Raw genomic sequence first — 25,716 nt, 5'->3', positions numbered from 1 at the left:
ATTAAGATTACATTTGTTGGGGTTAGTGCTGTTGGCATGGTCTGTGCCATCAGTATCTTAATGAAGGACTTGGCAGATGAACTTGCTCTTGTTGATGTCATGGAAGACAAATTGAAGGGAGAGATGACAGATCTCCAACATGGCAGCCTTTTCCTTAGAACGCCAAAGATTATCTCTGGCAAAGACCATAATGTAACTGCAAACTCCAAGCTGGTCATTATCACATCTGGGGCACGTCAGCAAGAGGGAGAAAGCCATCTTAATTTGGACCAGCATAACATGAACATCTTTAAATTCATCATTCCTAATGTTGTAAAATACAGCCCGAACTGCAAGTTGCTTATTGTTTCAAATCCAGTGGGTATCTTGACCTATGTGGCTTGGAAGATAAGTGGCTTTCCCAAAAACCGTGTTATTGGAAGTGGTTGCAATCTGGATTCAGCCCAATTCCTTTACCTGATGGGGGAAAGCTGGGAGTTCACCCATTAAGCTGTCATGGGCGGGTCCTTGGGGAACATGGAGATTCCAGTGTGCCTTTATGGAATGGAGTGAATGTTGCTGGTGTCTCCCTGAAGACTCTGCACGCACATTGAGGGACTGATACAGATAAGGAACAGTGGAAAGAGGTTCACAAGCAGGTGGTTCAGAGTCCTTACAAGGTGATCAAACTGAAAGGCTACACATCCTGGGCCACTGGACTCTCTGTGGCAGATTTGGCAGAGAGTATAATGAAGAATCTCAGGTGGGTACACCCAATTTCCACCATGATTAAGGGTTTCTATGGAATAAAGGATGATGTCTTCCTTAGTGTTGCTTGCATCTTGGTACAGAATGCAATCTCAGACCTTGTGAAGGTGACTCTGACTCCTAAGGAAGAGGCCCGTTTGAAAAAGAGTACAGATACACTTTGGGGGATCCAAAAAGAGTTGCAGTATTTTTTTAAATTTTTTTATTATTTTTTTTTTTTGAGATGGAGTTTCACTCTTGTTGCCCAGGCTGGAGTGCAATGGCACAATCTTGGCTCACTGCAACCTCTACCTCCCAGGTTCAAGCAATTCTCCTGCCTCAGCCTCCCGAGTAGCTGGGATTACAGGTACCCACCACCACACTCAGCTAATTTTTTGTATTTTTAGTAGAGAAGGGGTTTCACCATGTTGACCAGGCTGGTCTTGAACTCCTGACCTCAGATGATTCACCCACCTCAGCCTTCCAAAGTGCTGGGATTACAGGCGTGAGCCACCGCTCCCAGCCAGAGCTGCAATTTTAAAGTCTTCTGATATCATCCATTTCACTGTTTAGGCTACAACAGGATTTTAGTTGGAGGTTGTGCATGTTGTCCTTTTTTCTGGTCTGTGATTACAACAGTAATATTAAGATGGACTGGGAAAAACATCAATTCCTAAAGTTAGAAATAGAAATGGTTTGTAAAATCCTACAGCTATATCCTAATGCTGGATGTCACTAATCCTGCGTAGTCCTAAACTGGTTAGTCTGAAATAGTTCTACTACCTCTGAGGCACCACTGCCAATGCTGCACATGCTGCAGTTGCCCCTTGAGCCAGATGGAGGTTTACCATGTGTTATATAACTTCCTGGCTCCCTCACTGAACAATGCCTAGTCCAACATTTTTTCCCAATCAGTCACATCCTGGGATCCAGTGTATAAATCCAATATTGCATGTCTTGTACATAATTGTTACAAAGGATCTTATTTTGTGAACTATGTATATCAGTAGTGTACATTACCATATAATGTAAAAAGACCTACATATAAACAGTGCAACCAACTATCCAAGTGTCATACCAACTAAAACCCCCAATAAACCTTGAACAGTGAAAAAGAATAAAATAAAAATAGAACAATGGAAAAATATAGATCACACAATCAAAAGAAAGTAGAAGTGGCCATATTGATATCAGATAAAGTAAATTTCAGAACAAATAAAATTACCAGAAACCAGAGGAACATCATACAGTGATAAAAGAATCAATCCACCAATAAAATGTAGTAATCTTAAATGTGCCCATACCAAACAATAAAGTTGCAAAATATGCAAAGCAAAAATTGATAGAACTGAAAGGAGAAATAGACAAATCCACAATTATAGCTAGAGATTTCAACACCCCTCTGTCAACAACTGACAGAACAACTAGACAGAAAATCAGCAAGGATATAAAAACTCCTATCTATCAACCAACAGAATCTAGTCAGTGTTTATAGAACACTCTAGCCAACAATAGCAAAATATGCATTATTTTCAAGTGCCCATGGAATATATGACAGGATTACCAGGTTATCCTGGGTCATAGAACAAATTTAAAAGAATTTAAAAGAGTTAAAATCACGTAGACTGTGTTCTCCAACCAAAATGGAATCAAACTGGAAATCAATAACAGAAAGATAGCAGGAAAATCTCCATGCACTTGGAAACTAAATAACATTCTTTTAAATAATCACAGGGCAAAGAGGAATTCTTCAAGGGAAATTTTTAATACATTCAACTGAATGAAATAAAAATGCAGCATATCAAAATTTGTGGAATGCATTCAAGGCAGTACTGAGACAGAAATGCACATCACTAAATGCATACATTAGAAAGGAAAAGTAACAGATGAATACTATAAGCTTCACTTCAATAATCTACAAAAAAAAAAAAAAAAAAAAAAAAAACAGCAAAACAACCCCAAAGCAAGCAGAAAGAAGGAAATAATAAAGAGCAGAAATGAAATCTCCAGGCCCTGATGGCTTCACTGGAGAATTCTCCCAAACATTTATTTTAAAAAGAAATGAAACCAATTTACACATTCTCTTCTAGAAAACAGAAGAAAAAAGAACAGTTTCCAACTCATTTCATGAAGACACTATTACTCAAAACACAAAACCAGACAAAGACTGTACAAAAAAGATAACTAAAGGCCAATAACCCTCATGAATATAAAAGCAATAATTCTTAATGTTAGCAAGTAGAATATAATAAAAGTACACACCATGATGAAGTGGGGCTTATTCTAGGGATGCAAGGTTGGTTCTCTGTTTTAAAATCAAAGACTGTAATCCACTATATTAACTGGCTAAAGAAGAAAAATCACAGGATCATATCAATCAGTACAGAAAAATACTGGAGAGAATTCAATACCCATTTATGATTTAAAAAAAAAAACTCAAAAAATAGGAATAAGAGAGAACATCCTCAACTTGACAAGGAACAAAACACCTACAGTAATATTATACTTTAGTAAAAGACTGAATGTCTTCTCTCTAAGATGAGGAATGAGGCAAAAAATATCCACCTTCACACTCTTATTCAACATAGTGCTGAAAGCTCTAGCCAACGCAATATGGCAGCATATGAAAATAAAAGAAATAGATATCAGAAAGAAAAAAATAAGACTGACTGTTCCTACTTGCAGTAGACATAACTGTCTTTACAGAAAACCCCAAAGAATCTGCAAAAAAACAACTCCTAGAATTAATGTGAGTTCAGAAAGGTTGTAGGATATAAGACAAACATATAAAAAGCAACTATATTTCCATATAGTAGCAATGAATGCATGAATACCAATAATTTAAAAATGCAATATAACTTAAAATCACTCAAAAAATTGAAAACTTAGATTTAAAACATGTACTATAACTTTTATGTCAAAAACTATTCAATGCCAATTAAAGAAATCAATTATTTAAATAAATGAGGAAACATATCATGTTCATGGACTGAAAGATCCAACATAGTAAAGATGTCAATTCTCCCCAAACTGATATACAGATTTGACATAACTACTATCAAAAATCCAGCAAGATTATTTTATAGATATGGACAAGATTATTCTAAAATGAATACATGGAAAGACAAAAGAACTAGAATAGCTAAAATAAAAATAAAGTAACAGGAATGTGTCTACTTATTTTCAAGACTTATAATATTGCTACCATAATCAAGACTCTGTGGTACTGGTGGAAGGAGAGACACATAGATCAATGGGACAGAATAAAGACTGCAAAAATAGAACCACACAAATATACCCAATTCATTTTTGACAAAGGAACAAAAGCAATTCAATTAAGACAAGACTGCCTTTTCAGCAAATGGTTCTGGAAGAATTGGACATCTATAGGCCAAAAAAAGATCCTTGACCTAAGTCTCACATCTTATACTGACTCAAAATTGAACAAAGACCCTTAAATATAAACCATAAAACTATAAAACTTTTAGAAAAAAAAAACTTGGGAGAAAATCTTCAGGATCCAGGGATAGGCAAAGAATGTTTAGACTTGTCACCAAAAGCATGATCCATAAAAGGAAAAAATGATAAATTGGACTTCATCAAAATTTAAGTTTGCCCTGTGAAAGACTGTTGCTGAGGGGATGAAAAGACAAGCTACATAATGAGAGAAAATATTTGCAAACCATGTATTCAACAAATGACTATTATCTAGAATATGAAAAGAGCTCTCAAAATGTGACAGTTAAAAAATAATCAGATAAGCAAATGAGAAAAATACATAGACATTTCATCAAAAAGGATATACAGATGACAAATAAGCAAATAAAAATATTTTCACATCAGTAGCCATTAAGGAAATGAAAAATTAACACCACAATGAAATATTTCTATATACATATCAGAATGCCTAAAATAAAAAATAGTGACAACACCTATCTGGGTGCAGTGGCTCACACCTGTAATCCCAGCTCTTTGGGAAGCCAAGGCAGGTGGATCACTTGAGGTCAGGCATTCGAGGTCAGGCATTCGAGACCAGCCTGGGCAACATAATGAAACCGCATCTCTACTAAAGATGCAAAAATTAGTTGGATGTGGTGGTGCATGCCTGTAGTCCCAGCTACTCAGGAGGCTGAGGCATGAGAATCACTTGAATACAGGAAGTGGAGGTTGCAGTGAGCAAAGATCATGTGACTATACTCCAGCCTGGGTGACAGAGTGAGACTCTATCTCAAAAAAAAAAAAAAAAAAAAATAGTGATAACACCAAATGCTGGCAATGTTAAGAAGGAACTAGATCAAGGTTATGAAAAAACCTCCAAGGTTATGAAAAAACCTCCAAGGTTATGAAGAAACTGGATCACTCATACATTGTTGGTGAGAATGTAAAACGAGTACAAGCCACTCTGGAAAACAGTTTCTCTAAAACCTAAACATACAACTACCATGTGACCCAGCAACTGCACTACCAGGCATTTATCCCAGAGAAATGAAGAGCTATGTTCACACAAGAATCCATATATGACTGTTTATAGCAGCTTTATTTGTTAAAACCCTGAACTGAAAACAACCTAGATGTCCTACAATGGGTGAATGGAGAAACAACTGTGAAATATTCATACCATGGAATACTACTCAGCAATAATATTGATACAATATAACAACTTCGATGAATTTCAAAAAAAAAAATGGACTGAGTTAAAAAAAAAAAAAGCCAATCTCACATTAACCTTTTATATAACATTCTTGAAAGGACAAAATTATAGTAATGGAGAACAGATCAATGGTTGCCAATTGTTGAGGGAGGGAGGAGAGGAGGAAGGGAAGTGGGTGTGACTAAAAAAAAGGCAGCACAAAGGATCCTTGTAGTGATGGAAATGTACTGTATCTTGACTGTGTCAATGTCAGTATCTTGGTTGTGATATTATACTCTAGTTTTGCAAGATGTTACTATTGGAGGAAACAGAGTAAAAAGTGCATGGACCGCTCAGTATTATTTCATGTGAATATACAATTAACTGAAAATGAAAAGCTTAATTGTTTAAAGTAACACTATTTGGGGGAGGGGGACTCATGTGGTGTGGAGATGGGAAAAATATGTGTGAGATTGTCAAGTGGACTGTGAGATGTCCAGAATTCCTGAATCTCCCTCTGCTCACCAAATGCCACCCTTTCCTCATTGTTACCACTTCTAAAACTTGCCCTACCCATCCCACATCACCCTTTATGGACAATACTCGTACAACCCACACTGAAAGCCACTGCACTGGAAGGTAACAATAACTCTATAGAGCTGGTAGGAAGAGGCTACTTTATAAATGAAAACTGAGGAATCTGAGTGAGGCGAAGGCACCCTCCCAAAATCACACAACAAGTAAATTTCATAGCCAGTTTTTCCACCGTTTCACATCACTTCACATAATCATTTCACTCCACTACATTTCTAATCATCTACCATTTTCAAAGCTCTTTTTAAAATGTTATCTTAATTGGTTGTAAGCTGTCCCAGCTAAAAGAAAATGACAGAGGGCTAGAATAATGGGAGTGGTTGCAATCTCTTAGCCAATGTGGGTTGCTGTGGCAAATTCCTGCCTCCACATCTGCAAGATGCCTACATTTGTGCTCATATTTGCCCCCTTTGCACTCAACAAATTAAAGCTCCTCCTACTTAAGCCTAATTCCTCCCCTCAGTTTTTGGATCCCACTCCCCATCACCTCATTTTATTGATTATGCCATCTGTTTCTTGCATCTTCAAACTTACTCACTCTACTGCCTCTTTCCCATCAGGAGAAAAAAACATGTTTCCTTAGCTTCATGTCCTCTTCAGAATATAGCCCCTCTCCTTTTGAAGGAGAGTGATTAAACGCTCTGCCTTCATTTCCTCTTCTTTCCACTCCAGTGCAGTTTGCTTTCTGGCCCACAACTGCTCTTAAACTTTACCAGATTCCAAGGTCTACCTTGTACTAGCTCCAACAGACACTCTTCAGTCCTTACCTTACTTAACCTGTGCTCAGCATTTGATACATTAACCTCTCCCTTTTTGAAACACTATTCCTTGGCCTAGGCTTCCCTGGTTTTCGTCCTACTCTCTAGCCATAGGACATTTCTCTTCTCCCTGTCACTCAAATGCTGATGTTTCAGTATTCTGTCCTAGTCTCCCTTCTCTTTTCCCTTTGTACCTTCTCCCAGGTTTCATTTACCATCTATATTACCAGCTCATGCCAGTCTCTCAAGCTCCAGACCCAAGTAACTCACATCCTGCTAAATTCAACAAGCCCAAAATGGACCAAAATTCAACAACTCCAAAACTGAACATCATCCTCCCCATCTCAAATCTATTCCTGAATAGCTCAATCTGTGGCATTTTCGTACACCAGCCACACTAGATTCTTCTTCTTCCTCATATCCACATTAAATTTTTCACCAAGCCTATTTACCTTCTCAATGCCCTTCAATCTATTTGCATTTCCAAGGACACTGCCTTAGTCCAGACCCCCAAAATCTGTCAACTGAAAATCTGCAGTAGCTTCCTAACTGGTCTCAGTGCCCCTAATTGTGTCCCCTTCCAATCTATTCTTTTAATCACAATGAGTTATTTTCCTAAAAATAACTAAAGTCCTAAAATATGACTCACTACATCACGTTCCGTCTTTAAACCTTTCAGTGGTTCCTCAGTGCCTTTTAGCTAAACTCTCACCTCACCACGGCCTGTCTAGTGGAGCCCTACCTATCTTTCCAGCCTACTCTCCCACTTGCTTCTCACATCCTACAACTACCTCCTCTTCTCCCACAGTAAATTTCTTTCAATTCCCAATGCATCGCATTATCTCTTGCTCCTAGGACTTCGCACAAGAAGAACTCACCATCTGGAACCTCATTCCTCAACTCCTCCCTCCACTGGCTTCCCCTACTCATCCTTCAGACCTCAGAAAAGGTCACTTCCCGACCTCCACTTGATGAGGCTGGGTCCCCCCTGCTCTGTTCTCCCAACACCCTAATCTTTCCCTGTTGTGAAACTTATCACACCCTTTCACAATTACTTATTTATCTATTTGTTTTCCCCATGAAGCTGTAAGTCACTTGAGAATACTAGTCTATCTTGTTTACCTTAATAGCTATAATGCTGGCACAGTGCTTTGAATACTCAGTAGATGTAGTGTTAACAGACTATACAAGAATATATAAAAAATTAAGAAATCCAAGCCTGTATGGCAGCTCTCCGGGGACTCAGCAATCCCCTTTGGCTCATTTTCTGGCTTATGCAACCTTATGGTGACCCCTGTGTGGCACCCTCCCTTATATGAACCAGCGTTCTTTGTTCACGTATAGGAGAATGCTTTTTGCTGTAACCTCAGCTTCGAGAAAACAATGCCCATATTGCATTAACCTGCTAGATCAGCTTCAGAAAGGATCTCTGAATGTCACGATTTCAGAAACCGTAAAATCACCCCTTGTTCTACTGCAGAAAAAAATACAGTGGAACAAGGAGTTCCTTGAGCAATTCTTAAAATTCCTTTGTCAGGGTCAAAGATATTATTTGTCAACTAGAGGCAAGTCAAATGCAAATGACTTTTAAATTCATGCTATGGAAATTAAAAGTAGAAACCCTAAATTTTTTAATTAACTTTTAATTAAAATTACAGTTAATAACCAGAAGTCACAAGTTTTTCACAGAGCAGTCTTGAGAGATTAAGAAACTGACCTGTTGACATGAGGCTTTGAGAATACTCTGCACTAAGCTAATAATTACACCTTGTTATACAGATAAGAAAAGAACTGGAAAATATTTACCAGTCAGTTAACTTAAACCCACTAAGAATACAAACATTAGATAGGTAAGAGGGTAGAATGCTTTTTTTGTCAGATTTACATTTTTTCTGTATCTTGTCATCATAAAATTCAGTAGTTTGTACATAGAGGTCTCTTGTAGGATTTTTCTCTAACTATAATGGTTAAATATTATACAGCCTTTAACCTTGAGACTATAAAATTCACCTACTTATCCGTTGTAGGAAATTGCAATCCCCAATCATTGTTTATTTGTTATAGGAAATTGGATTTTGTAATGTTTAACCCACGGTTAACTGTTTTACTGTTTAACACAGTCACTTCACTGAGTTTGTTATAATTAAATTAACCAGCAAAAAACCAATTCAGATCCTCTTGGGGTTAACGAAAAATCACCCATTTTTTCCTGGTACGGATTTTGATACAAGTAAATATAAAGAGTGATTACATCAGAATCATTTTTAAACAATATGAGAAATAACTCAACTTTTACCTCTGCAGCCTTACAGCATACATGATTGAAGCAGGGCCATTCCTCGGGTAATAACTGGGGAGAAGAGCTGGGGGGAGCACTGGACCCCAGTGACCTCAGGAGGGAGAAATAAAGGGCCCCCATGCAGAGGAAGAGGGGAGATGGAGGTAGATTCAGAATGGGGTGAAGAGGGCACTAAACAGAGTGTCAATCTAGAGAGGTAATGTGGGCTAGTGGTTCTACATGCACTGGTTTGAGTCCCATTCACCTGGGCTCAAATCCTGGCTCTGTCCGCCGCTCATGCGCTTTGTCATCAAATAACTTGCATAGTCTCCCTGAGCCTCAGTTGCAACATAAGGATCCTAGCAGTGAACTCATGGAGGTGAGAGGATTAAAAGATATGTTTATAAAGCCTTTAGCTCAGTCCTGAGCATGACAATATCCAGTAACAATGCTGCATAAATAGCCTATTTTGTGGTTGTGGTTGTTGTTAATATCTTCCATCTCACTATTTCACTTTGGGCTCAGTCTTGATGACTCCGCTGGGGCACTTTCTACATGTCCCAGCCATGGGGCAGCCAGCCACAGAGCCTCCACGGATGTAAAGATGCTGCAGTCTCTTGTCCTGGTCCTCGTTATCACTGCAGTTCTAACCTCAGGGCCCTGACATGGCAGCTCTCTGATGACAGCAGCATCTTCTCTGGGCATCCTATCAGAAATGGTCAAAAAGCCATTCTAAAATGTCTTCTGCCATTATGTTGAGGTGTAATGGAATGTGTACAAACTCTAAAATCAGATGTATTTGCAGACAACTTGCTCACCGTGTATTCTTGGCAAATTTGCTTTTTTCCAGATTCTTTACCTTAATTTGGGTTTACTGCCACCGATCTTGAAGATTCATGGTAACAAACTCAACAAACTATATATATCACTATTACTACATTTGTGAATGTTTTGTTGAATCCTTTCTCAGGTTGAAAAATATTGGAGATTAGAGCTAGAACTGAGTTCAAAGATTATGCCCCAGCCATATCCTCCCTCATGGAAGCTGAATGTTTCAATCTACATAATCTCAAGGCCTTCTGTTTTCTGCTGACAAGAAAGAAGTCTTGTCTTTTACATTACCCTTCTTCTCCAAGTTCTTTCTTTGTAATCCCCAGGATGCATACATGTACTCATGGCTTAAATCTGTAATCATAGCCAATGCCATGGTCCCCATCCCACAATGGTGCCATGGAGTTGTGATTTGGCCCTGCATAATAAGATCAACACCTCCTTTCAGAATGAGAAGGATAATGTTCTTTCTGTCTCATTTCCAGCCATGGGAAGAAGGGTCCTCAGCATGTGTTTGTTGGTATGGCACTTTAGATTCACAAACAAAACTCTTTTCTCCTAGGATGGCTGGATCTAGATGAGTTCAAGATTCTGCTGCCACATTGTATCCCAACACTTGTCTCATTCTAAAATCAAGTTCCCTTTGCCCAAGTCCTTTTTCTCTTCTTTGAAGTTCTCTCTCAGTGACCTCCATCACCCTCCCTCAAATAGGACTTCAGACACAGACACAGACACACACACACACACACACACACACACACACACACACACACGCATCAGTTCATCAGACAAGGCTACAGATATTTTAACCTCTGGCACCACTGTGGACAGCAAAGTAGTCTTTTTTCCCTAGGCCCTTTGTAAATTAATGGTTACAAATTGGTACACAGAGATAGCAATGTCTCCTCATTCTATTCACCAAGAGTCCCACTCAGCCCAGCCAAGACACACTTATAACAGATGAGGAAAACGTAAGGTTCAGGGACTTAGCCAGGACACATAGGCATCTGTTGCCCAAGTCCTGGTTCAGGACTCATTCTCCTGTACCACACTGCCCCCTCTCACTGTGCAGGCTCCTTTCTCAATATTGATGTCTTTGAGTTAGCCAGATGGTTAATCATTTTTTTTTTTCTTTTTTTTTTTTGCCACAAAGACAATTTGCTTTCCGAAAATCTCAAACTAAGCAGCTCATGACTGCTTCTTAAGATAAACAGAAAGGAATTCTAACACAGCATGGTAGAAACAACTTGACAGGACCATGTTGCTTCTGTTTCTTATCTCTGGATGCCAGAAGCCTGCTGCTTTCTCCTGTCCACCCACAAGGGATTTGTGATTGGGTTTGATTCTCCAACGCTGTTTCCTGGAAAAGGCCCCAGAGCCACTGATGTGTCTGCAAGAAGGGAAAAACATTTTACCCACCAGGTATTGATGTGCCCTAAGGTACTTTGGAGTCCGGAACTTAGCTTTGGGTAGTAAAAAAGCATGTTGGCAATTACGAAGTTTCAGAAGCAATTTTTTGGAAGAAAAAAAAAAGATAGGTAGTCCAAGACTCCACATTGGCTGTGCTGACCACAATGCCACCAAACTGCTGACTTTCAGAAGCAATTTTTTGCAAAAAAAATTTTAAAAATAGGTAGTCCAATGCTCCAAATTGACTGTGCTGACCACAATGCCACCAAATGAAAACTGAAAACTTAATCATCCAGTTCTGTATCGATAGCTAAGTGTTGGGTATCATTTAGGGCAAGAATATTTTAACTAATATTTAATCAGAATTTTTATTTTCAATTGTTAAAGTATTTTACAGAAATTTTCCATTTCTCAAATGTAAATTAAGAAAAATCAGTCCACAAAACATAAATGGAAACAAGCACAAATTTATTTGACCACCTTTTGGAGAGGCCAACTCAAAGTTGACAATGTATATTCACCATTTGAGAGGACATCTAACATATTACATCCTTGGCTTCTCAAGGAGATGTTAGTGCCCACTTACTAGATATTGGTAAGCTCCTTCACTAATCTCTGATTATTTTACAGTCAAGACTGCATTCTCCCATCCCTTCTTATAACCCCTTTTCATACTTTAAAGCATTGATCTAAATACAAAATGGGAGAACCTGTGTATTAGTTCACTAGGGGTGCCACAACAGAATACCACAGATTGGATGGCTTACACAACAAAAATTTATTTTCTCACAGTTCTGGAAGCTGGAAGTCCAAGGTCAAGGTATCAGCAGGCTTGGTTTCCTCTGAGGCCTCTCTCCTTGGCTTGCAAATGGTCACCTTCTTGCTGCCTCTTCACATGGTCTCTGTGCACAAGTGCCACTGATATTCCCCTGTACATCCAGATTTCCTCTTTTTAGAAAGACACCAGTCATATTTGATTGGGGCCACTCTATGGGCCTTATTTTAACTTAGTCATCCATCCAGAGGCTCTATTTCCAAATGCACTCATCTGCTGAGGTACTGGGAGTTCAGGCTCCAACATAAGAGCCGGAGAGCACAATTCAGCCCATAACAACCTCTCTTTATGAAAAGTTTCCAAATTATATCAGACAGTAAAAAATCTGCTCCTAACTTAAGAGTCCTGTTGTTTTGGGCTGTGTAGAAAGATACAGCCAGACCCAACATGTGGTTTAATTTTAGGGACTGCATGCTTCCTGTTCCCCAAAAATACTCCACATGCCTTTGAATTCTCTCATCAGAAATTCATATCTTCTCAGAGGCTTTCTTCTGTTAAAATGAAGAGAGCCTTGGGTTGAGCCTCATCTGTCACTAGACTTCAGTGCAACCATTGCTTCCTTTCTGAGAGCAGTTTTTGATGAAGAGCGGAGGACTGGGTACCAATAGGGCCAGGGAAGAAGTGAGGGGAGGGTCATAAATGGAGACAAAGGGAAGAGAAACAAGAAGCTGGAGGCATGAGAAGACAGACCTTACTGGCTTTACCATTTCACCCAAATAGTGGCAGAGGCTGAGTATTCATGCTCCAGTCCATAATTGTTGCTAGAGAATGGGTGCCTCACCCAGACGCCATATTCCCTGCATGGCTCCTCTTGCCTCTAGGTAGAGCCATGGGACAGACTTCTGACAATGGATTGTGAACCAGGAACAACTCCAGTGCCAGACCTGATCTATGGAAATTTCCTACACATTTTCTACCTTCTCTGTTTTCCAACTACCAGTGAAATAAAAAGATTCTGAAGCCCTAAAACATGGCAGAACCGCAAAACGGAATGGAGCCTGGATCTGTGAATGACCACATGGAAGGCCTCTCACTGAACACTTGCACTAAACTGTCACTGTGTGAGCAATAGCTCCTGTGAGTTAAACCACTGAGATTTTCAGGGCTTGTCCTTTTTAGCAACTATTAATGTTATAATTAATAAGTTAATACAGTCAATATAAGGCTGAATTTGGCAAAAATTAATAATCACTTCAGTGGTGATTTTATGCTGATTTATTTTATGCTGGTTTTATGCTGGTTTGTTTCAGGAGTGAATGCTGATAGTAAGAAGAGTATAGGCTGGGCACAGTGGCTCCTGCCAGTAATTCCAGCACTTTGGGAGGTCAAGGCAGGAGTTGAGCTCAGGAGTTTGAGGCTACAGTGAGCTATGATCAGGCCACTTCACTCCAGTCTGGGTGACAGAGTAAAATCCCATCTTAAAAATAGAAGAAGAAGACAACAAAGAAGAAGAGTATTACTTGATTTTTACTGTAAAATGACATTTAGATATTATTATTCAATTCAGGTTGACCTGTAATAGTAGTGATAATAATCACAGACAGTTGCAGTTTGCAACTATCATTGCATTTCAAACTACCAGGCATAATGAGAAGTACACAATAAAATAATAAAACAAACCACTGATAGGCTAAAAAGAGTGCTGGACTGAAAGTCAAGCATCCTGAATTCTAGTTTCACCCCAACACAAACCATTTATGACCAGGAGTCTCACCTCTCCGGTCACTACCAGCTCTAAAAGCCAGACTGGAAGTGTCTGTTTAGGGGAAATAATGCCTCCTATGAGTGAAAAACAAATGACAGGAGAACTGGTCACTGTGCTTTGTGCAGAGAAGATGCTCAATACAGATTTATTCAATTAACAAAAGTTTTTAAACAGACTCTGATAAAGTAATTCAACTGAAATGACAGAGGGTGAATACAGATTTAGACACCCACCCGTGTCCCCTCCCACCGAACTAGAAGTGTCTCTGTGTATTCATGTGTATAAAGAAATTGGCTCCATTTCTGAACAGTGAGAACAGGGCAGAAAAATGAATAAATCTGGGGATGACATATAATCAAAAATATAGCCATCTGTTTAAGTCCGGCATCTAAAATATAAAAAATAGAAGAGAAGCCACCTGTCTTGCAATATTGAAGTAAAATGCAAATCTATTTAATTGAAAATAATAATGTAATGTAAACTTTAGTCACAGGCAGAGAGCTTTCTCTATATAGTTATATTAAAGGGCTTAGACCAGTGCCTGGAGTATGATAGACACATAATTGTTTGTTGAACGAAAACATTCGTCATTGGATGCAAAGCATAGGGTAGGCATAGTGAGAGATGCCGAGATGGACAGAAAGTCATCCCTGCTCTCCAGAGACTTGCAGGCTGGGAAGAGAGAACCATGTCTTCAACCCACTGGAACACAAGACAGAATGAAATACATGCTAAGCAGAGGTAAAAGAAACATGCTAGGGGAGGAAGAAACATTTCATTCTGATGGGAAGGAATCAAAAATGAGGTAGAATTTAGGCTGAGCCTTTAAGTGAACAATCTCCAGGCTGTGAGGATGGCATGACCCAGGTAATAAAAAGATTGGAAATAGTGGGCTGGTCAGGTCCATGCAGAGAACTTCAGGAGACAACCTTGGAAAAGAGTGTTGGAGACATATATAAGAGTCTGGTTGTGACTTGGGAACAAAATTCTAACAGCCACAAAATTAGGTGCCTAGGAAAAGAAGTAGATCCCCTTTGTTTTCTTTCTCTCTCCAAATTTGTAAAGCATTTACCTCTCTTAAACCATATAACATGTCATTTTATTAAGTCATTTAAATATGTGTAAGATGACTGCCAGGCCCAAACTACTTTAATACTACAAAAGTTAAAATAAGGTGAAGAAAATGTGTTATAGAACAAAGCATGTGTATATTTGAGTCCTGTCTTCTTAAGTTATTTTAATTTCTGGATAACAAAACCTCATTTTGCTTCCATTCTAATCATTAGAAGAGACTCCCTTAAGGGGAGTCTGCATTAGCAATCCATGTGCATCCCTGGTATACCGTTTTGCTTCAGAAAAGGACTTGAGCTCAGTATAGAAAGTATTTATATGATGGCATCTAAAGAGAGGGTCGGCTAAGAGGTCCGCAAATGTCAGCAGCATCCTATTGGTAATCCATGGTCATTCAAAGCATTTTAAGAGGAACAGAGGAAACAGCCTTGTTTCAGTAACTGAAAGGCCAATGTGGCTGGTGCAGAGCAGCAAGAGAGAGTGTGAGAAGAGTCAGGGATATAGACCAAACCATATCATGTAGGGTTCTAAAGGCCACAGAAAAAAGAATAAAGAAGTCCAAATCTTGTACAAAATGCAATGAGAAGCCATTGGTGAGTGTTAAGAAGGGTGATATGATGTCATTTATCCTTTATTTTGGCTGCTCTTTGGAGAAAGAATTGGAATGGGACAGAAACGGAAGCTGAGAGAATAATTAAAAGACCATTAAAATAGTCCAGAGGAGAGAAGTTGATTATTCAAACTGAAGGCGATAGTTGTAGAAATGGAAATAAGCTAACATATTGGGGATATATTTTAAAGACAAAACAGATTAACTGGATGTTAAATGCAAGGAAAAGAACAGAGTGACTCCCAGGTTTTTATCTTAAGAAACTTGGAAGATGGTGCCATTTTCCAAGTAAGAGACCAGAGACAGTTTAGGGAGAGGAAAAAGCAGATGATAAAGAGTTCTGTGTAGGGCACTTTACATTTCAGATGCCTGTTTGACATTCAAGTCAGGTAGGCAGTCTGACATTAAGTAGACAGTTTGATTTATGAGCCTGCAGGCTCAAGGGAAGGTCAATGGAGATTTACACTTGTGAGTCATCTGCATATAGATGGTATTGAAATTATGGGACTAAATGAAATCCACCAGGGAGATGGCATACATAAGAGCCAGAAAGGTGCCTAGGAGGTCAAGCAAGGAAGATGGGTCCAGTAAAGAGACTGAAAGGGAGCATCCAAGGAGATTAGAAGTGGGGAATGAAACATGAGAAGCTGGTGTCATAGAAGCCAGGAAAACAAACTCTCTGGGTTATCTTTGCTTTGAAATTAGTACAGATAATTTTACAAAGCTATCTGAGTTGCTTGGAGCCTTGAGCCAGTAATTTCTATCTCACTATTCCTCATAGGAAGAAAAATGTCAGGGTTGTTGAGACAATCTGCCTCCTAATGTATAGCTGTAGTCTCTTGTGGAGTTAATGAGCATGTTAACAGCCCTGCTTCCTCCTATCACTGGAATAGTTCATGTCTTTGGGGCACTGACTCAAGAGAATTTTCTTCATAGTCAAAGAACAACACTTTCAAGACAGAAGTTCAAATCAGCTATGCCTTTGAGAGAATAAATTTATCTTTACAGATATATTGCACATATTAGAATATTAAGCTATGGTTTACAACCAGACAGGTCACAGATGATGAATGTGATGGTTTGCTTGCTATTAAACGGGTTGCCTTTGAGAACATATTCTAAGTGAAATATTGTGAATGGCTATCACCTTGCAATAGTTTGACCTGCTGCAAATGTTACCTAATTCAATACCCCATTATCACTTCCTTGTCTTTTGGTAAGGCTGTCAAAAATAAGAACATTTAATGATCAAATAATATATGAAAAAAATTCCTTAGTCATCCAAATAACCTCATTTCTCACATTAGCTGTGGCTTATAATAAGACAGTTCTTTCAGTAATATAAAGTTTCTAGATTAGCCAAGGTGAGATATATCCAATTCTGTACCAACTTTAATAGACTCCAATCACAATACTTGAGAGTTTTTCAAATTATAGCTTGAAATGTCAGAGTTGGACACCTTCAGAGATCGTTTGCTTGTTTTCATTGATATGTTCATATTTGAAGGGATACATATACTTTTTAGTTGCTTGAGTAACAAGGAAGAATTTAAATAAAATTTTCTAGTCACCCACACATATCTTAAGAGGTCCATCAAAGTACATAAGTTGTACCTAAAAGCATGTACATTGGTGTATCCAGAATATTTCCACTCTGAAGTGAAGAAAAATTTCCCCATCCATGAAAATATACGTGCACAAGCTTCCTCACAAATTTACATACAATTTCAGGAGGGTCTCAGATCCTCTGAAAACTACATGCACCCTCACAACATCAGAGTTTCCAAGCTAAGCACTCTGGGTTTAGACTATTTTCTCCTATGGGTGCACCATGTGTGCCTTCTCCTTATTGGCCATCAGAAATCAGAACTTTCAGTCTCCAAAAGTATTGATTTAAGGAATGCTGGTGGTGGTGGTGTTGTTTCTAGGAAAATGAGCATGCTTCCTTGAGAATTAAAGTAAATTTCCCCCAAGGTATGGAGTTGGAAATTCTGGGCTCTGTCTCGGGTCCTGAAACCTAGGTCCAAGGTCACAAGGAGCTGTCCAAGGTCCCAAATGTCTTAGACCAGTGCTTCTCCAAGTATGATCTACAGATAACCTGCATTAAAATCAACTGAGTGTGTGCATTACACTGCAGATTCCTGATCCATCCAAGAACCATTGAATCAGAAACTTTGAGGGTAGGTCCCACAAATCTGCATTTTAAGGAGTGCCTCAGGATATTCTTATGTCTGATGCTAAGATAATGTCTACCAAATGTTGGTACCACTTTGTTTATGGCTGGAAACCATTTAATCCCATTTAAATTCACTGATCATTATAAATGCACCTGCTACCTTTAATACCATCTATATTAACAATCATAATGAGTTGCTATATTCCTGTAGAAGACATTGACCAACTTTCTTCCAGATGTTTTCTGTCACAATTTAGCACCAACCAAACATAAAAATCCAAGCCCTATCAAATCTCAAGAAAAGCAAACTCTTTTGAAAGTCAACTTCCTTGATCTTTTCACAAATCTTTCCTCCTTATCCACTTTAATAATGAAAATAAGTACAATTATGGGTAACCAATATTTACTGATTATTCACTCCATGCCTTCCATCAAACCCATCATAACAATAGTAGTAAATGCAACAAAAAACATTTAATGAGTGCTTACTATATGCCCAGAACTCTTTAAAGTTCCTTATGTGATTGCATCATTTAATCTTTATGATACTGTACCTATGAGACCAAGAAAGACAGGAAAATGTGTATTCCATATTGCTTAAGGTATTAGTGCCATTTATAGGCTTTGTCATATAACTATGATACCAAAGTTAATTCCCTAGTGTTCTTTTTTAAGGTATGAAAATGGGGAAGAAGACAGTGCCCATTACTGATCGCCTGCTGTATTTCTGGCACTTTAACATGTTTTCTTCATTAAAATATCACCAACTATTTATGAATAGATTTTATTACCCCATTTTAACAGGTTTATTGAAAGACTGATATATCATAAACTGCACATATTTAAAATGTGCAATTTAATAAGTTTAGATATATGTATATACCTGGGAAGCCATATTGCAATCAAGGTAATGAACATAACTCTCAGCTCCAAAAGTTTTCCCATCTCCCTTTGTAATCCTTCCTCCTGCCCCTCCACTTGCTCATCCCCAGGCAACCATTGACCTGCCTTCTGACACTACAGATTGGTCTGCATTTTCTAGAACTTTATATAATCTCTGTGTGTAATCCTTTTGTCTTGCATCTTATACCCAACATGATTATTTTAAGATTCATCTATGTTATTGCATTTATCAAAAGTTCACTCCTTTTTACTGCTGAGTGGTATTCCAATTGTCCCCATTTTATAGATAAGCAAACTGTGGAAATAAGCAACTAGTTCTGAGATTACATAGTAAAGGACCAGATTCAAATTTAAATCTGCCCAACACAAAAGCCCCATATTTTCCCACTAAAAAGTATGCCTCTCTTCATTTTTAACTGAGAAATAACTCTACATATATCTTCAGAATGAAAGAATGTGGCCTCCAAAGTCACCAGGCTATAGTAACCACACCAAAAATTGTAGCTGAAGGATTAATTGGAGAGGGTGTCAGCTGTCCTACCCACCTACCTCCACAATATGTGCTTAGCAGTACCACCCTTAAACTTTGGGCTTCAATTACAAGGTCATTCACCCGAAGAAGAACCCAGGAATCCTGGGGCTGCCAATATACCTGAGACCACTGTATGCAGGCCCTAAGCTCTGGCTAGAGTCCTCTCTTATAGGCCAGAAGGGAAGGAAGTATGTGGGGCAAATGATGGAAGGTGGTCAAATGTATGGTGGAGTAGGAAGGCATCCAAAGAACTATGAAGGTCCTTATTGAACTGGGTCACTTGTGTGACTTGAAGGATAGACTTTTAACTAAGGACAGAAGAGGAGATAAGAACTACAAAATGGAAAAGCAAGGAAAGGTAGACTAACCCTTGCCAAGCTCCCAAACTGTTAATTTGGTGATCTTAGGCACTCATCACTCTTGAAATATAAAAATTTAACAGATTATATTTTTCCATGATTCTTGCAACATACTTTTGAGGAGGAATTATTCATAACACTATGAATAATAACTAGCAGTTATAGAGTGCTTATAATGCACTACACAAAAGAATCATATTCTGTTTTCATTTTACTTCCAAGAAATCAGTTCTCAGAAAATATAAGTGACTGTCCAAGATCATACAGCCAGAGAGTGATTTAGTTATAGCCAGAATTCAAATCTCCAAGTCTTAGTCCAGTAATCTTCCCATGACTCAGACTCCAGACTTCCCTGCTTCCAGCCAATCACCCAAACACCACCACACACCTCACCATCATTGGTCCCAACCCAGGCTCACCCTAGAGTATATGCTGACTTATGTCCTTTGATTTCAAACCCCTGAAACCCCTATCTTCATCAGTACATGTCCTTCTATGTACACTGCCCTCAGAATACTGTTCAACACTAGAGTCAACTTAAAAGATACTCAATAAACTAATAAACTAATTCTGCACCAAAAAGTTAATAATTACAATGTTATGCTTTTGTTGGGTACCAGTGGGGCTTAAGAAAACAGTGCCTAAAAGAATAATGCACATTGTGGACAAGAGTGTGATATACAGATTTTCCAAGTCCTATCTTCATACATGTGAATGTCATAGGTTTACAGACTAACTCCAGACAAAGCAAGCCACTATTCCTCTTTCAGAAGGGCCAACTCAGGATGAATGGCCTCTTGCCTGGGGGAGGAAGAAGGGAAATAATAATCATAATAGTTAAATGATATGAATAATAGGAGCCAACATTTATTGATTGCTTTGTATTGGGTATTTTATCAGTATCACAATTAAACCACAATTCCATGAAGTAGGTGTTATTGTTAGTCTCATTTCCAGATGAGGAAACTGAAACAGGGAGGCTATGTAATCCCACCATGCTAGTGCTAAGCAGGGCTGGGACTCAACAGCCGTTCTTTCAAACAGCAGAACGCTTTTTTTTTTTTTTTTTTTTTTTTTTTTTTTTTTTTTTTTTTTTTTTTTTAGTCAAGGTCTCACTCTATCTCCTAGGCTGTAGTGCAGTGGTACAATCTCATCTCACTGCAACCTTGACCTCCCAGTCTCAAGTGATCCTCCCACCTCAGCCTCCACACATCACACATCTAGCTAATTTTGTTTTATTTTTCGCAGAGAGAAAGTCACGCTATGTTGCCCAGGCTGGTCTCAAACTCTTGGACTCAAGTTATCCTCCTGTCTCAGCCTCACAAAATGCTGAGATTATAGGCGTGAGTCCTGACACCTGATCCAGAATGCTCATTCTTAACCGGTGTACTGATCCCCACCAGTTATTGCTTATCGTGCACCTACTGTGTGCCTGGCACTGTGTGAACCTTAAACATATTAATTTCATTGAAACCTCATGGCAACCCTTGGAGATAGGTGTTACCATTGTCCCCATCTGACAGATGAGGCCCAAGAAAAAAAGGAAACTGAGTTAGTGTGGAGCTGGAACCGACGACAGGCATTCTGGCTGAGAGCTCTCTGAGAAATAAATATTCAGCACGACTGATTCCTATTCAAGTTTAGGTCTTTCTCTTTCTACTTCATTTAGGTTAAAAGGCTTTCCTCTCCAGGAGCCTGGCAAGCCAAGCCTGCCTTCTGCGGGGCAACAGCGCGAGGCATTACCCCTACAGACCACTTGGGGGCACCATCCGTCCTGAGTTGGAGAGAACGATGGGAAGCAGGGCTCCTTCACAAGGCTGCGGGGCTCCTCTCCGGGCCCGCCCCCCCCATCCAGCAACAGCCAATCAGAAACTCACTGACAGCGCTGGGCTCTCCACGGTAATGGCCGTGGATGATGATTGGCTAAGTCTCTTAAGGGCAATCTGGTTTCTGGGGAGGTAGTGACACGCGCAGGGCGGGAGGTCTCTGAAGCAAGAGAGGGCTCCAGACATCATCCTTACCTGAATAAGCCCCAACGATGGGAGTGTCAGCCCGACCCTTCCACGGTGGAAAAGGCAGCAGCCAATTGCTATAGTCCCTTTAGGCTTTTCTCTCCCACCAGTCCTCACTCTGCCCTCTAAGGGGGTTCCTGGCCGCTTCAGCTCAGTTTGCTGCTTACCAATCCCGCGGCCCAAGGGGAGCGGGGCTCTGTGTGGCCGGAGCTGGGGGCCCACACGGAGCCCCTTGCCAGATGCCCCCGAGTTATGCGGAAGGGCCAGCCTAGGACAGCAGCCACTGCATTTCTTTGGCTTGCGCTGTGGTCCGATGGAGCTCGGTTCTGACCCAGAACGTGAGATCAGTTTCTCATTCAGCCCAGGGCCTTGCACATGTGGCCCCACTGCTCGAACCTCTGCCTTTCAGGATCTCACACAAAGTTTTTCACTTTCCCCTGCAGGGATGGTCCTCTCTAAGCGCCTTTAGAACTTTGTAAATAGCCGCATTGCAGCACTGCGCCATTGTTTTATTTCACTCATATTGGACTCAGGGTAGGGACCATATCTCCAACGTCTTTGCTTTGAGTAAGATATTTAAACTCTCTGTGCAGCGTTTTTCTCAATTGTAAAATGAGCACAGTAGTACCTCTTGTATAAAGTTGTGTATACCTCTTGCATAAAGTTGTGTGCACTAATACATGTAAAGCGCTTAGAAGAGAGTCTTGCACACAGCAGATGATCAGAAAATGTTGGCCATTTGTTATTCCTACAATGCCTAGCACAAACACATCATAAATACTCAACAGTGTTTAGAATCAGTTTCATATATTTGTTCTTGTAGGTTTAAATCTCAACTTTGTCGAAACTGCTACAAGAAGCAAACGGTAAATATATATACATGGCTGCAAATGTGTCCAAGTGCTTCAACATGCCGTGGCAGTTGAGAACAGAAGGGAGCCTGGGTTCAAGCTATGACTGCAGCTGAACAGCCCAATGACCGATAGAAAATTAACTAAAAGTTAACTCCTCAACTATGGAATGGAGAGGATCATAATAGTATCTACTTCATCGGGTTGTGGTGCTTGCATTCTTATCCCACTTTCATTTTGGGAGCTAGGACAAGAATGTAATGACACAGTATAGTATTTCTACCTTACATTTGTCTCCCACTTTAACTTTTGCAAGCACATTCATATATTATCTCATTTAACACAGCAACCCTGTGAAGCTCAGAGCACTTCCTGGTTTGTTGGAATCCTACAGCATGTCCATGGTGAGCTGCAGTTCGGTTTCTTTGAGTGCAATTTCAATGTCAGTGCCATTGCTCTGCATCAGGACTGAGCCAGTGACCACCTGGGTCTCAGATAAGCAGAAGGATTTGGATCCCAGATTTTCAAGCCAGTTGTTCTGTGTTTTATTTCTGATTACAGCAGAAAGACGTAATTACATTATCTTTTAAAATGTGAACAAAACAAAGTACAAAGTCTGGTTGACCCTCACACACACTGCCCAGAGGCAGCCACTATCATCCATTGAGTATGGCATCTTCCTCACCTCCTGGGTATGGTTTCATTTGTGTACATGTTGGGGGGAAAGCTAGGATTTTTTTGTTGTTCTTTTGCATAAACATGATTGTATTTTAAAATTTATTCTACTACTTGTTTTCTTCAATTAACAGTACATCTCAAAGATCTTTTTATGTCTATATCCCTATTTCTTTTTAACTACTGCACAGTCTTTTATACCTGAACCCATTTAACCATTCTCTTGTTGTTAATTCTAATGTTTAAAGCCAAGTTTTGTTGAGTCCCCCTCAAGTCCCAATTTTGTAGCTGCTTAGATTCTGAACAGTCTCTGGGCCTAAAGACTCAAGTCACCAGAACATGAAATCCTTATGGTCAAGAGTTCCACCTGGCTCCATATTCTTCCCATACTACAAGCCCAAGGCCCTGGCAAGCTGTGAAACTGGAGTCCCTCCTCCCAAGAGGAAAGAGTGGGAAAGAAGATGTCCACATAGGGCCAAAATGGGCTGATGATGACTTTACTCCTCAGAACATTGCTCAGAGCTAAAGACATCTCTGGAACTTTAAAAGCCTCATAATTACCTCCAAGAATCTGCGCGGCTGAGATCCCTTCTGAAGAGCTAAAGCTGGTGAAACTCATTCTCTTCCTTGAGGTCCTAGTGACCTTCATGACTCAGTCCTTCCCCAGGCCCACCCCTCACCCCCAACACCCACAAGTGTCTCCCCAGGGCTGAAACCTCTACTTCGGAACACAGACTTGGAATTGAATTGCAGGGGAATGGTGGGCACATCCTGTGGGTACTTGTGAAACACATGGACCTCAGATCCTCAGATAACCCCAAAAGAAATGATGCAGGCTGGCCAGGGACTGGTCTAGGGACAGTGTCACTTCAGGCAAAATGAGAGGAAGAAAATCAGGGTAGAAATCAGCATATTACAGGCACAAATCCACAAGGGAATGTGCTGACTTCATGACCCTTCACTCCATGCCCTTTCTACCCAGCTCCAAAAGGAATTCACTCGGCTTTTCTCCAGCTACAACTAAAGATTCTCTGAAAGGAGAAATAGGTAAAGGTCTCATCACATGAATTCCAGACACATCTCTGGTGCACCCAGCATTTTGTACATTAGGCAAAAAGCACATATTCCCAGTTGAATACAATCACACACATATAACACAGATGCAGTCATGTTCACAATCAGGACACCAAACTGAATGTTGAAGATGTTCTGTATTCTAATACTCAACAGATTAATGCACTAGAGCCATACCAGACAAACAAACAACTTACAAAAATGGAACTCAAACTGGCAAATACACTTGAATAAAATGCAATCTCACTAGTCACAAAAAAACATACAAAACTTAAAACCAGGATTCTATTTTTCACCTATAAAATTGTCATGTTACAAATTATAATATGCATTTCTTTTTTTTTTTTTAAGAGGAAGTTTCGCTCCTGTTTCCCAGGCTGGAGTATGAATATGGCTTATGACATGCTTAAGAATGACAAAAATGTGCTCTGTTCTCTGTTGCTGTTGGTAGAATAAATTAGTTAAAGCCTTTTGGAAAACTAATTTGGCAACACATATCCAAATCTGCTTAACCCAGCAATTTAATTTCTGAAAATCTAGTTAAATGAATAATTTCAAAGATTTTTGCATCAAAAAAGTCTGGAAGCAAATATCCAACTTCAATATTCAAAAACAGGAAAATGGTTAAATGAATATTGACATTGTAAACATGTGTAATAACATGGAAAATGAGTATGATGTGGCATTGAATAAAGAAAATAAGATTCAAAGGAATCAGTTTGATATTATCACAACTACATTGAAACCTGTATTGCATACACAAACACACACAAACCCACACACAAATGATTTCGTTTACTCCTCTCAACAATCAGTGAGGAAACTGAGACACAGGAGGGTTCAGGAACTGGCAGCTGGTCACGTAGCAAGTGGTAGAGCTAAATTGTATGCCCATGTTCTTCCCAAAATATCACAAAAGCAACCACTAACTGTGAACAATGCTTGTTGAACTTGGAATCTGAAAGCTCCTATTTACATATTTTAAGTCCATGATTAGATTTTATAACCCAAGTAATCCTACTCTGTGAGATCTCAAAGAGTACTTTTATCTCATCCAACTAGGCCTGCTCCAGGAAGAAGCCTCCAGAAGTCAAGTCAGCCTTCAGAAGCAGACAGAAGAATCTGGTGTGTTGCTGACCGAACTCCCAGGGAATCCACCCATCTTTGGGCAGAAGGCCCTTGCAAAATGACTCTAGGCCAATTTCAGTGATTTACACACAACCTGTGATGGTTAACACTAAGTGTCAACTTGACTGGATTGAAGGATGCAAAGTACTGATCCTGGGTGTGTCTGTGAGGGTGCTACCAAAGGAGATGAACATTTGAGTCAGTGGGCTGGGGAAGGCAGACCCACCCTTAATCTCGTGGGCACAATCTAACTAGCTGCCAATGAATATAAAGCAGGCAGAAAAACATGAAGAGGAGAGACTGGCCCAGCCTCCCAGCCTACATCTTTCTCTCATGCTGGAGGATTCCTGCCCTCAAACATTGGACTCCCAGTTCTTCAGTTTTGAGACTTGGACTGGCTCTCCTTGCTCCTCAAGCTTGCAGACACCCTATTGTGGGACCTTATGATCATGTAACTTAATACTCTCTCTCTCTCTATATATATATATACACACACACACATATATATATACACATATATACACACCTATATACACACATATATATACACACATACAT

At 39.6% G+C, this 25,716-nt stretch overlaps 1 pseudogene; it reads left to right on the top strand.

Annotated features, from left to right (window-relative positions):
• LOC126934417 (L-lactate dehydrogenase A chain-like) lies at positions 1 to 25,220 on the top strand (annotated as a pseudogene).
• The last annotated feature ends 496 nt before the right edge of the window (positions 25,221 to 25,716 follow it).

The sequence above is a fragment of the Macaca thibetana genome, chromosome 13, assembly GCF_024542745.1.
Source record: "Macaca thibetana thibetana isolate TM-01 chromosome 13, ASM2454274v1, whole genome shotgun sequence".
NCBI classification, from domain to species: Eukaryota; Metazoa; Chordata; class Mammalia; order Primates; family Cercopithecidae; genus Macaca; species Macaca thibetana.
The sequence above is the reverse complement of the archived record's forward strand: the minus strand, read 5'-3'. Positions and strand labels throughout refer to the sequence as shown.